At 36.8% G+C, this 13,126-nt stretch overlaps 1 long non-coding RNA gene across 1 annotated transcript in view; it reads left to right on the top strand.

Moving 5' to 3' along the window:
• The first annotated feature begins 2,071 nt into the window (after positions 1 to 2,071).
• LOC125100287 (uncharacterized) overlaps positions 2,072 to 13,126 on the top strand; it is a 244,801-nt gene continuing 233,746 nt past the window's right edge. Inside the window, exon 1 of the long non-coding RNA XR_007127491.1 lies at positions 2,072 to 2,307. This is a non-coding gene — a long non-coding RNA (uncharacterized LOC125100287). The remainder of the gene's footprint in view (positions 2,308 to 13,126) is intronic.

Below are 13,126 nucleotides of genomic sequence, written 5' to 3'. Positions count from 1 at the left end.
GTAGCGGTCGCCAGGAGCAGCGTGGTCATCGTCGTCGTCGGAGAGGCGGGGTCATCGTGGTGGTGGTGGTGGTGGTGGTGGTGGTGGTGGTCGTCGTCGTCGTCGTCTCTTTGTAAGAGACACCCCGACCTGTCGGTTTGATTCTCAATGCTTGGTGTGAAATAAAGCTTTGCTTGACCTTTGCTTTGTATCAGTCTCACTCCTTTGATTACGGACCCTAACAGTATGCATGATATAACTATTTTATTTTACCAAGTATTATACATTTATTTGGGAAGGTAATATTTTATTTATTTTATTTTATTTTTAAAGATTTTATTTATTTATTTGACAGAGATCACAAGTAGGCAGAGAGGCAGGCAAGAGAGAGAGAGGGAAGCAGGCTCCCCGCTGAGCAGAGAGCCTGATGTGGGTCTCAATCCCATGACCCTGGGATCATGACCTGAGCTGAAGGCAGAGGCTTTAACCCACTGAGCCACCCAGGCGCCCCTGGGAAGGTAATATTTTATATTAAAGTATGTTTAATAAGATATAATAAATGTAATTCTTTAATCTCATAAACTTTCCAGAGTGTTTTAATTAATTCTATGTTTTGTAAACACTGTGTATTTGACAGTCCCCTTTTCCAAATTAGTCACTCTGCTGATGCTCTGCTGTTAGTTGCTTATGCATTAAGGATTGTTTTGTCTTCTTGAGAATTTCCCCCTTTACCATATATACAAAATGCCCCTGGTAACTTCCTTATTTTGCATTATGCTTTGTTTGAATTGATATAGCTACTCTCACTTTCTTTTGATTAGTGTTTTATCACAATATGTTTTCCTCTGTCCACTTACTTTTAATCTATATTTGTCTTTATATTTAAAGTAGATCTCTTGTAGAGGACACATGGTTGGGTCTGTTGTTTGATCCACTTGGTCAGTCCCTGTCTTAATTGGTGCATTTAGACCTTTGGCATTAAAAGTCGTTATTTACAAAGTTGGCTTAATATCAACCATTACCATTTCTATTTGTTGTCCTTGTTCTTTATTCCTATGTTGTCTTCCACTCTTTTTCTGCATTTTGTGGTTTTAACTGAGCATTTTATATTATTCCATTCTTTCTTATATTTTTTATTGATAGCCCTACAGTTTGTAATACACATTTGCAACTAATTCAATTCCACTTTCAAGTAACACTGTACTGCTTCATGGGTAATTTAAGTACCTTATAATAACAAAAGAATCCTCATTTCTTTTTTTATATCATACTTGTCATACATTTATTTCACTGATACATAAGATGCAAAAGGTTACCTATCAAACGTTGATCTGTTGACATATCAAATGTTGTAGTAGCAATGTTGCTATTATTATTTTTAAAAAACTGTTATCTTTTTATTGGGTTGGTTCCAGTTTACTGACGATGATGTTCTCAGCGAGGAATGCTTGACACACTTGCCTGCACCCCAATTGTTTGTAGGGAACTGCATAGACCCCTTGCCCTCTGGAGCCGATATTGTGGATGAATCTTCTCTTTTGGCTCCTATTAAAATCAGAGAATGCACTTCAGCAAAAACATCAGGGAACTCCGAGGAACAAGAATTATTATTCAGAGGTCGTGCCGGGTGCGTGGCATGCTGAAGTGAGGGCATGAGAAGGCACACAGTGAGGCTGTGGGAAGAGGGTAAGAAGAAAGCGGGTGAGGAGGACCCTAGACTTTGCCTTTAAAAGGGTCTCAGGGTGGATTATCTGAAGTTTTGCTGGATGGTTCTTAATTGGCCAATTTGCAACATAACAGTGGGATTTCCCTTCCTCCCTGTGGAAGGCTATGACCAGTTGAGTATCTATCTACTCTTTTCCCTGTGAAAGGCTAGAACCAGCTGGGTTGGGTGATCCCTCTTCTCCCCTGGAAAGCTAGGAGGAACTGGGCTGGGCAGTCTCTTCCTCCACAGGCAAGGCTAGAACCAGCTGGTTGGATATTTCTCCTCCCCTGTGCCAATTAGACTCTGACAAATCCCCAGAGGTTAGGCTTTGGTTAAATAGTTTCTCCTGAGGGCAGGCCTCATTTAGAACAGAATGTTCTGGAATGTATCAAAATGGTTCTCTCTCCCTGCCGGGTCTGAATCACAAGGGAATTTTTATTCCGTAATTACTGTGAGCATCCCGTAGAACTCTGCACGTAAGACAAAAAAAGTGTGGGGGCTGGCGATCTGTGGCCTTGCAGTTTTTACCTCACATTCTCGTCCATGGTGAGCTTTCAGCAACTCACCGGTTGCAGTTTCGGTTTCCTCCCCGGGCACTGGCTCCTGTGAAGGTTTCTCCTGTGGTAAGTTGTGATAAAATTTGTAAAATTTGCCTTGTGACTTCATTTCTCTTGCTGATTTAAGAGTTGTTGATCTTATAGTTTGTTTACCTTTTATTTGTTGCTAGGACAGAGTGGCCACTTCCAAGTTTCTTAAGTGCTGGACCAGAAACCCTTTTTCTTTTTCAGTAGTTGAAACACATTGTTGTTACCTGATAATATGTAACGGTACTAGAACCTCAAATGTACAAGTGAGTGGAATTTCCCGTGGATTTATTGTACCGTGTAAAACTGAGTTAACTGGTTCTGAATTTGAAAGGTATATTCAAGTTTAATCCAAACTAGGATCCCAGAAGAAATCTTTTACAGTGAAACATTTTCCCTGGATCCCTTTGACTTAAGGTTGAAATGTTGGTGAATTATCATTTTTTTGGTACTAAAATTATATAATGATTAATAGATGCCTAAGTTAGTTCCCAAAACTTGTAAGATACTAACAGTAATAAAGTAAAAAAAAAAAAAAAAAAAGTGTGTTCTTTAGGCAAAATGAGCCCCTGTTTATTTTATATGTAAACATGAGCAAGGTATTCAATTATTCTAAAATTTGGTTTCTCTGCTTTCAAAATGGAGTGACCTAAATTACAGTATTTTTTGAAGGTTAAAATATTAATAATTTAAAAGGTGCCTAGTACTTAATGCATATTTTAGTTCCCTTTCTGTCTTACATTAATATAGAGTTTCCCCAAATTTCCTAATGATCAAAGATACTGGTTTGCTTCTTAAAATTGAAATATCTGGGCTCTACCTAAGAGTTACTAAATCCCAGTCGTCAGTAAATCTGTGCTGGGATCCAGCACACAGGTGTTCTTTACAAAGGTCATTGACGAAATGCACTCCTTTCAGGTGAGGACAATCTGGCCTCTTCCATACAAAGATGTAGAATGTGTTAGCAATGGGGAAACTCCTCCAAAGTTGGATATAGTGAAAGATACGGGATTCAGTTGGTTTTTCTATATATTGGTTATATAAGAGTGTTTCTGCAGTTTAAGTTTCTTTGATGGGGTTTTGTTTACAACAGACTCACATGAAAGTTTAGGCCATCTGATTATTTTCTGGAATAACATGGGAAATGATTACACTGGAATGTCTACTGTGTAGTATATATAAACATTGCTTATCTACATCTTTCTTATTCCATATGAATCAATGATTGATAGTTACATAAGTACTAGATCATATATTTTGAAACATAGAAAATGGTTTGTTTTAAAGTGTTCACCCGGCCCTATTCTGATACTTTACCTGAAGGAATTTGTATCTCACACATAGACACAAACACACTAGTACTTTCTAAAACTCCAGCTCTAATGCTTGCAAAGTATATGACTACAGAACAATTATTTAACCTCTTGTATAAAATTTAATATTTCAGATATGGAGATCATAATAATTATATTAAAAAATTATTTAGAGGTGTGCCTGGGTTGCTCAGTAGGTTAAGCTTCAGACTCTTGATTTCTGCTCAGGTCATGATCTCAGGGTTGTGAGATTGAGCCCAAATCTGTCTCCTTCTCCCTCTTCCCCTACAGCCTATGCTCTCTCTCTAAAATAATAATAATACGTAAAAAATAAAAATATAAGTATTTGAGCACTAGATCAACTTATGTTCTTCTGTACCTGGAATATTATAGATGAAATTTCTGGTCCTAGATTTTAAACTAGCCCAAATGCTTGAGAATAGATTTTGCCTAGAAATCTGTTGTTCAGTGAAAGGTAACTTTAAATTCACAGCTTTAAATTTTTTGAACCGTTCTGTTAAACATAGGGGATATCTTTTTCAGAATGTTTAAGAACTTCTTCTAATCAGAGTTGAAAGACATTTTGATTTCTGTTATATTTACATACAAGTCTTTGAACAGCTCTCTCCACAAATTTGTTCATTTTGTATTTGCAAGATAACTCAGAACAGGAGTTACAAATAACAAAATAGAATTCAAAACTAAACATATAAAAGTAAAAAGGTAAAATGGGCAAATCTGAAAATTCTACTGTTTTTGAAAAGAAAAATAGCACTATATACTTAGTTCATTGAAAGTTAGTTAATTTAAAGGTGGTAAGCACATTCAAAGGCAGGAAGAAATGTCCTAAGCTTTGAAATAGTAGAGACTATTTTATGTATTTGCAAAAAGGAAAATTGAACCAGTATTCTTATTATAAACTTATAAATACTTGTAGAAGTCTAGATAATACATAAATGGGAAGGCTGTTAATATAAAGAATATAGAAAACACATAAAATCTATGTACATCCAATTCCTAATAATTCTTAAAGACCATGAAGAGCTAAATATAAATTTAATTTTATTATATATGCATGATATGTGTGTGGATATCCATATCTATATACACATGTGTATATCTCTCTGTATGTGTGTATATATTTCCAGACCTTTTTCTTAAGCATGATATGATATAAAATGCAATATTAGGATAAAAATCCAAATTGGTGTGTGATTATACTGCTTTAACCCGCTCATCATGTATCATAGCCAAAACTCTTAAAATGTATAGAATAACAAAGTCCTCTCTAATAGCCACATATCATTTCATTTATTAGGTGTATAATGCTTTAATTTTCTTAACCACATGCCTATTTTTGTGTATTGAGGTTGATCTCAGGCTTTCTACGTTAGGAACAGAGAAGTGATGATGATGTTTCATTATCTTGCACCCATCTTCTCCTTTCATTAAAATAAAGACGTTCCCAATGGTCAGGAAATTAGTTACTTGCATTTGTTTAAATAGGCATTGCAGATAATTTTGATAAATTGGGTAACAGAGGGTAGACACAATTCAGAATATTATATATGATGAAGTATATATGGAATTATTTGTATTTGAGGGTGCAATTGTATTTTAAAGAAAAATGTGGGAAAGATGATGACCCAAATGTGCATTATCTCCTCTGCGTGACAGGGTTTCTTTCTTGCAGAATGCGTTTCTTAAACTTATTTATTTATTTATTTATTTAATTCAAATTAAATTAAATATTTGTATGTATAAAATCACACACAAAAGCACTTATAATTTGCAGAATTAGAGAAACAATTAAAGGAAAACAGAAACATAAATCAGTGAAATAAATGTATGGGAAATGAAAAAAAAAAAAACAAACCTAGCTTCATTCTTAAAAATTATACACTAAAAGATGCCCAAGATTTTCAATACAATAGTTTTGTATATCTTCAATAGTTTAATATGGATTTATTTTAAAATACTTATCACCAGCCTTTTTCTCCTTTATTCATTTACATTTGTGCTTAAATGGTATGAGTAAATTTCTCATACTTGGGTGTTACTAGCCCACTTAAACTCTGCAATTTTGTGAAATGAAGTTTTTATTTTTCCCCTCAAAATAGCCCAAATATAGCACTGGGGTAAAAGAACAAACTATGATAGTTGGCATAGTGTACAAGTATTCTGTCTCAAATGTGCAAGGTAGACTTACACAAATGTGACCATATAGGTGAATCATGGCAGTATGAAGCACACGGAAACACTATTACGTGAAACATCCTGCAATTTTTATAATGTTAAAAGCAGTAACACATGCATACTAATGGAATGCTTTTTAACATAAGTATGAGCTAGCTGAGTACGGGATTTCTGAACGGCTGTCTTTTCGTAGAGACAAGGCCAGGGTGTGTGATGGGATGGTGGCACAGGGTACCCAATGGTCAGATGGTAGATACGAGATATTTTCAGATGTAGCTGTGATTTTGTACTATGAATTTTCTTTGTCAAATTTATTAAATAACTAAGAGTGTGCCATTAAAGGACAAGTTATAAATACGTGACAAGAACCTAGGATTGTGAGAAAATAGGAGATCCGAAAGAGAATAATCATGTTTTATGATTTTAATTTGTGTTTCAATGATTATTATTGAGTTTCACATCTTTCCAAATATTATGTGACCTGCTTTCATTTTCTTTTGTCTTTTGCTTCTTTATTGTTCTTTATGAGTGTCTATTCTTTTTTGGTTTTAATAATTCAGCTTTTTAAATGGAGGGTCATTTCCTAATGTTATTCAAGTACACTCTTTTTTTTTTTTTAAGATTTATTTATTTATTTGACAGAAATCACAAGGAGGCAGAGAGGCAGGCAGAGAGAGAGAGGAGGAAGCAGGCTCCCCGTGGAGCAGAGAGCCCGATGTGGGGCTCGATCCCAGGACCCTGAGATCACGACCTGAGCCGAAGGCAGAGGCTTTAACCCACTGAGCCACCCAGGCGCCCCTCAAGTACACGCTTAAAAAAATTTTTTTTTGCTCCTTTTGGCGAAATAAGTGAGATGGACTCTGCATTGTGATGTGAAAATCATTGGCATGGATATGGTTGCTTCTCTACTAAGAACACATAACTATGCTATATCTTTTTTTTTTTTAAGATTTTATTTATTTATTTGACAGAGAGAGATCACAAGTAGACGGAGAGGCAGGCAGAGAGAGAGAGAGAGAGGGAAGCAGGCTCCCTGCTGAGCAGAGAGCCCGATGCGGGACTCGATCCCAGGACCCCGAGATCATGACCTGAGCCGAAGGCAGCGGCTTAACCCACTGAGCCACCCAGGCGCCCACTAGACATGAAACAGCTTTTTTTTTTTTTTTAAGATTTATTTATTCATTTGAGAGAGAGACAGAGCACAAGCAGGGAAGACAGGCAGAGGGAGAGGGAGAAGCAGACTCCCTGCTGAGCAGGAAGCCTGATGCGGGGCTGGATCCCAGGATCCTGGGACCATGACCGGAGCTGAAGGCAGACGCTTAACCCACTGAGCCACCCAGGTGCCCCAGACATGGAACAGTTTTAAAGGTACTTCAAGTTAAATATTCTTGTTAAATTAAAAAGTAGTTAGATACTTGCTTCAATCCATCTCTGACTCTGACTTTTGGATATAGGTTAGACATTTTGCCTCATTTAAAAAAAAAAAAATCTATCCAGGCATCTCAAAAGTTTTGGAAAATGCTAGAATATTTTATATCTCTGTCTAGCCATAAGATATCAGTGGAATTTAAACTCGATTAACTGCGTTAATAAATACTAAAAAGGAATGTTGCATTTGGACTACCTAAAACTATTTGTATCACAGTGGTTTTAATTTGTAACACAAGCAGTCATATATGTTTCCATAGATAGAAATCTATAGAGAAAATAAGATAGGGCATTTACTGAAATTAGAATATTTATCAAAAACAAATTGCATTTTCTTATGTATTCACTGAGCTTAAATGTTAATGAAATTCTCTTTCAAATTATATCCATAAGGCGAATGTTAGATAAGACCATGTTATCAAGGATTAAAAAATGATTGAATTGCTGGTTTTACACTTAATAATCTGGAACAGAGATGTAGGTCAATGGGGAAAAAAGGGTATTTTAAGATGTTACTGTTGCTTGGATAAAGTGATAGTTCATTCAAAGAAATAATCAAACTTGTGCACTCTTGGCGGGGGGAAGTGATTTCTTTTCATCCCAAATGTCAACTGAACTGTAAAGGGTGACATTTTGAATAAAGGAAAGTAAGGATAAAAATGTTTACAAAATGCTTATCAAATAGCACCCTGTGATTGCTTAGACCAGGCTCTTAGAATCCTGATTTATTATATTTTCAAATGTTCCAGTTTAGTTTTATTCAAAATATCTAAACATTCTTTAATAGAATTATACTTTATCACATAAGCATTCTCGTTATAAAAGCCTTGGTAAAATGGAAGCATGGAAACTTCTACCACCAGCCACCATCTGTTCTGGTGCAAAAACCACTTTGCAAATTTCTGACCGTAGTAACGGCAAATTCTGGTCTAGATGAATTTGTTTCCCTGAGAGCAAGAAAAGTTCATACAGTGATACTGGATATTTTTACATGTGGATATTTTGCAATATGCTCTTTATTTTTTTAATTCACATAAACGAAGATAAAGGAAATGGACTAACATTTAATTCATCAAAGAAATGGTGTACATGAAAATAGATAATTCTTCAAGCAGAAAGTGTACTTTATTCCTTGTGTAACTCCTGGGATACATACCAATTTCATTCATTGCCAGATAGAAAGCCTATTGCTTTTATTACAATTAAAATAAATTTTGGGGGGCGCCTGGGTGGCTCAGTGGGTTAAGCCGCTGCCTTCGGTTCAGGTCATGATCCCAGGTCCTGGGTTTAAGCCCCACATCGGGCTTTCTGCTCAGCAGGGAGCCTGCTTCCTCCTCTCTCTCTGCCTGCCTCTCTGCTTACTTGTGATTTCTCTCTGTCAAATAAATAAATAAAATCTTTAAAAAAAAATAAAAATAAATAAATTTTGCCTGGAGCCATTTATTATAACTTATTTTTTAATCAATATTAAAGATGTATCCATTCTCTTAAAATATATGCATCGATGATCTTTCGATTTCAACTTGCCATTTGCGACGACGTGGATGGAACTAGAGGGTATCATGCTTAGTGAAATAAGTCAATCGGAGAAAGACAACTATCATATGATCTCCCTGATATGAGGGAGAGGAGATGCAACATGGGGGGTTAAGGGGGTAGGAGAAGAGTAAATGAAACAAGATGGAATTGGGAGGGAGACAAACCATAAGTGACTCTTAATCTCACAAAACAAACTGAGGGTTGATGGGGGGAGGGGGGGTTGGGAGGGGGGTGGGATTATGGACACTGGGGAGGGTATGTGCTATGGTGAGTGCTGTGAAGTGTGTAAACCTGGTGATTCACAGACCTGTACCCCTGGGGATAAAAATATATTATATGTTTATAAAAAATAAAATTAATAAAAATTAAAAAAAATAGTAAAAAAAATATATGCATCAAAACCTAGTTATTGATGTCTCAATCCAAAGTAACTGAAATAGAATACTGTTCTAGGGATGATAAGTCATAATAATTCATAGATAAAGAGAAAGACCTGTGGAATGACAGAAGAAAATAGAGCTGCATAGATATTATTCAGATATTATTCATAGATATTATACTCAAAGTGTGTATATTGATGATCACTTTTGGCTTCCCAAGTGTCCTTCTGATCTATATTGGATTCTTTCACACAGATGGAATCTTTGATCCACTCAGCTGTCTGATACTTTTATCACCCGTTTTATTGGCAATATCCTTGTTATCTCATTGTGAATATTTATATAACTTAGTTGATTAGAATCTCCTACAATTTGTAAGCAGATTTTATCTACATATTATTCAGAATCTAGCCAAGAAAATGGAAGTGGCTGTAAGGATTTAAAGAGAAGGAATGTAGTATAGGAATATAGTATAGGTAGTGGAGATAGGAGCACTGGCTGCACAGATAATAAGATTGTTGAGAAGCCAAACAGTGGATGGTGCACCACCCCAGGAGGTAGTAAGCTGCTGCAGGAACAAAGGGAGGCAGCATTTCCCGAAGCTCCGGTCTGGAATCCGTGGAAGCTGACAATGCAACACCCTGTCTGGCTAGAGAAAAAGCCATAATCGAGATGTCCTTGGAAGCAGAGAGGGGTCCAACACTGTGTATTTTCTCCTTCATTATATCCTCCAGGATCTTGCCAGTGTTTCCAATTGCTGGGAAAGCTTGAAGCCAGCTGACCTGGGAGCCTAGGAAACTGAATGGCTTAGCCGTGTGCTGGGTCTCAGGCATCTGCACCTTCCTTATACCTTCTAAACTGGCTTGAGTTTGATATTTTATGAAATCCTTCCATTATATTCTGGATTTTTTTATAAACACAATATTATGTCTTGGTATGTCAAATAGCATCAAATAATTCTCCTGAATGGTTCAGTTCACATTGTTTGGGTATATCTCGGTCAAGAATTAATTTTCTACCAGGACTGTAAAGTGCTGCTTAACAGCTGAAGACCTGCTTTTCCTTGAAACCCTAGGGATGTTTGAAATAATTCTCTTTTGGAATTTGCAAGTACATACATTTACCACAGCCATTGTAAGCATCATTAGAACCATGGGATTCCTAAAAACTGAGTGTCTTTAAATTTTATATAATAGCTTAGAATTACTTTGAAGTAAGAGCCTCCCCTTTTTCTGGGTCCCTTTCATAAGTAAAAACATTATGGGTTCCTTGATATGGACTGGAGCCAAATGTATAAATCCCCAGAGATCCAGCAATCAATGCAAAAATCTAAACTTCATTTTAAAGAAAGGGTTCACTGATGGGATAGGCACTTGAAATTTCACAGGATTTATCTGATACTACTTATTCACCAAGTCTAACCACTTTCTGTGTCATTTGTACTATTGGGATTCAACTTAAGGGTGAAGATCAAAGAACAATCTGGTTACTTACCAGTTCTTTAGTAAAATTCCTTACTGTGTACTTGGATCATATCAACTTTCTTTTGTCTAGTGAGGAGCAAGTTGTAATAAGTCCTGAAGGAGGACAAAGAAGTCAAAAAAATACTCTAACACTATAGCAATAGTTATGAAGCTAGTTTTTTAAAACACTAGACTAGAAGATACTTGGTCTTAGGGAAGAAAGTGTGCCTATACCAAACAGGAGAAAGGATTGGCTTGTGATGAGAGATCTGTTAGGCTGTGATGGGGAGGTTGAAAGACTGTGCACATGAGGATGCCTTTCCTAGCACAGATTTTGTAGGGTTTCAGATTGTTGTAGAGTTGAGACTTTCTTGGTCTCTTACCGCTAGTCCTAGATTTAAAGGGCTCATGTGATTAGGTCAGCCTACATAGATAATCTCTTTTGATTAACCTAAAGTCAACCAATTAGTACCCATAATTGCTTCTATAAAATCTTTTACAATATAATGTATAATAACTTATTGTGGTTACAGATTTCACCCATGCTAAGGGGAGGAGATTATAGAAGGACAAGGGTCGGTAGGGTCATTTAACTACTGTAGCTATCATAGTTTAATATTGCCTTAAAATGGCAAAAGGGAATGACCATTACTTCCCTTTTATATGTCTTTGAAAAGTCATACTGCATAAGAATTTGTATTCTCCTATTATCATGGGCTTTTCACCATTTTCACTTGGTGCACAGAGACTACATGCCTCTGGATGTCAGCGTGACAAAGTTCCATGACATTTCGAGAAGGTTGATTCTGCCCGGGATGAGGGATGACACATCTTCAAGTGTCAAATGTCCATCCACAGGAAGATTAGGAAGGGATTTCCCAAAATAAGATTGGTTTATTTTAAAATTGATTTATCCAGTCTCTCCTGACTGGCTACTTCCATTATTGTTGAGGAAGAAGCCAGAAATGAAATGAGATTTTTAATAGTTGCATAGAAGTAAGGTTTTCCTTGAAAGAGATACAAACCAGGGACAGCAGTATCTACTTTTGGATGTAGCTTGTGGTGGAACATTTTTCCATCTCCTATATGTGACCACTTGGTGGCCATACATGGTCAAAACGTCCTAAGTTGGTACACACACAGCTGATAGTTGCTTTTCTTTAAGATTCCTTAGCTTGTCAGAAATCCACTTACTGTAAAAAGGGGGATCCTGGCACTGATACCAAAATATTTTCATAAACTTTCGGTTAATAGTTTCCTTATACTAAAATAACTTCTGTGCCTTTAAGCTGAGAATATCCTTTTCTTACCCTGGAGACATAAGGGCCTTGGAAAAGACTTAAAAGGGGACCCAGTGCCTTCATGTATTGAGTACAGAATTAGAAAAGAGAAGGGCCTAGAGGTACTTAGAAAATACATAAAAGGACCTCGAAGAGTATAGCTGAAAGGAACAAAAAAAACCAAAACTTGAGAAAAATTTCTGTTTGTCTTATGTAGGTCCTCAATTATTGGTTGAATATCTCACACATGAAAAAGTTAAAAACAAGACAGCTCCATGTTCTAGCCTCAGTTGTCATAAAAGGAAGATGTGCCACTACTATTGGAGGTTTCATTTTATTTTTTTTAAGATTTTTATTTATTTGTTTGACAGATCACAAGTAGGCAGAGAGGCAGGCAGAGAGAGAGAAGGAAGCAGGCTCCCTGCTGAGCAGAGAGCCCGATTTGGGGGCTCCATCCCAGGACCCTGAGATCATGACCTGAGCCGAAGGCAGAGGCCTAACGCACTGAGCCACCCAGGCGCCCCCTACTGGAGGTTTTAAAAAAACTCTCTTCCCCGGGCGCCTGGGTGGCTCAGTGGGTTAAATCCTCTGCCTTCGGCTCAGGTCATGATCTCAGGGTCTTGGGATCGAGCCCCGCATCGGACTCTCTGCTCAGCGGGGAGCCTGCTTCCTCCTCTCTCTGCCTGCCTCTCTGCCTACTTGTGATCTCCGTCTGTCAAATTAAAAAAAAAAAAAGTCTACTTATTAAAAAAAAAAAAAAAGAACTCTCTTCCCACCATGGTCCTGTGATCAGTGGCCATCATGTCCTTCAAAAACTTTAAGAAGTTACAGTAGACCACCCTTAAAATTGGCAAAATATTCAAGACATTTGGTAATAGGTTTATACTACTGTAACTCAGATTCTTATCTTGAAAGTAATGATTTTGATTAGACCAGTATGTCCATTTCTCACACATTTAAATGTAGGACAGCTCATAACCATATGGTCTGACAAAATATACATTTACTTTTCCCAGTCAGATACTTATGAATGTTTTTTCAAAGCTTGCATGCATCATTTAAAATAAAACCTCACTAGTTATTCACTAAAGCTATCAAATGCTCCCCCAGATTTTGCTTAGAATATGTCCTTTTACTCCTCTGGCTGGCAAAACCAAAAGTGGTGCAGGATTTTTCAATAAAATAAAGACAGAGTCAGATGCTTATTCATTGAACAACCAAGCAAAACAAGCTGGATAAGCAGAAATACGGTGCAGAGC

This window comes from Lutra lutra, chromosome 5 (genome assembly GCF_902655055.1).
Source record: "Lutra lutra chromosome 5, mLutLut1.2, whole genome shotgun sequence".
Taxonomy (NCBI): domain Eukaryota; kingdom Metazoa; phylum Chordata; class Mammalia; order Carnivora; family Mustelidae; genus Lutra; species Lutra lutra.
The sequence above is the reverse complement of the archived record's forward strand: the minus strand, read 5'-3'. Positions and strand labels throughout refer to the sequence as shown.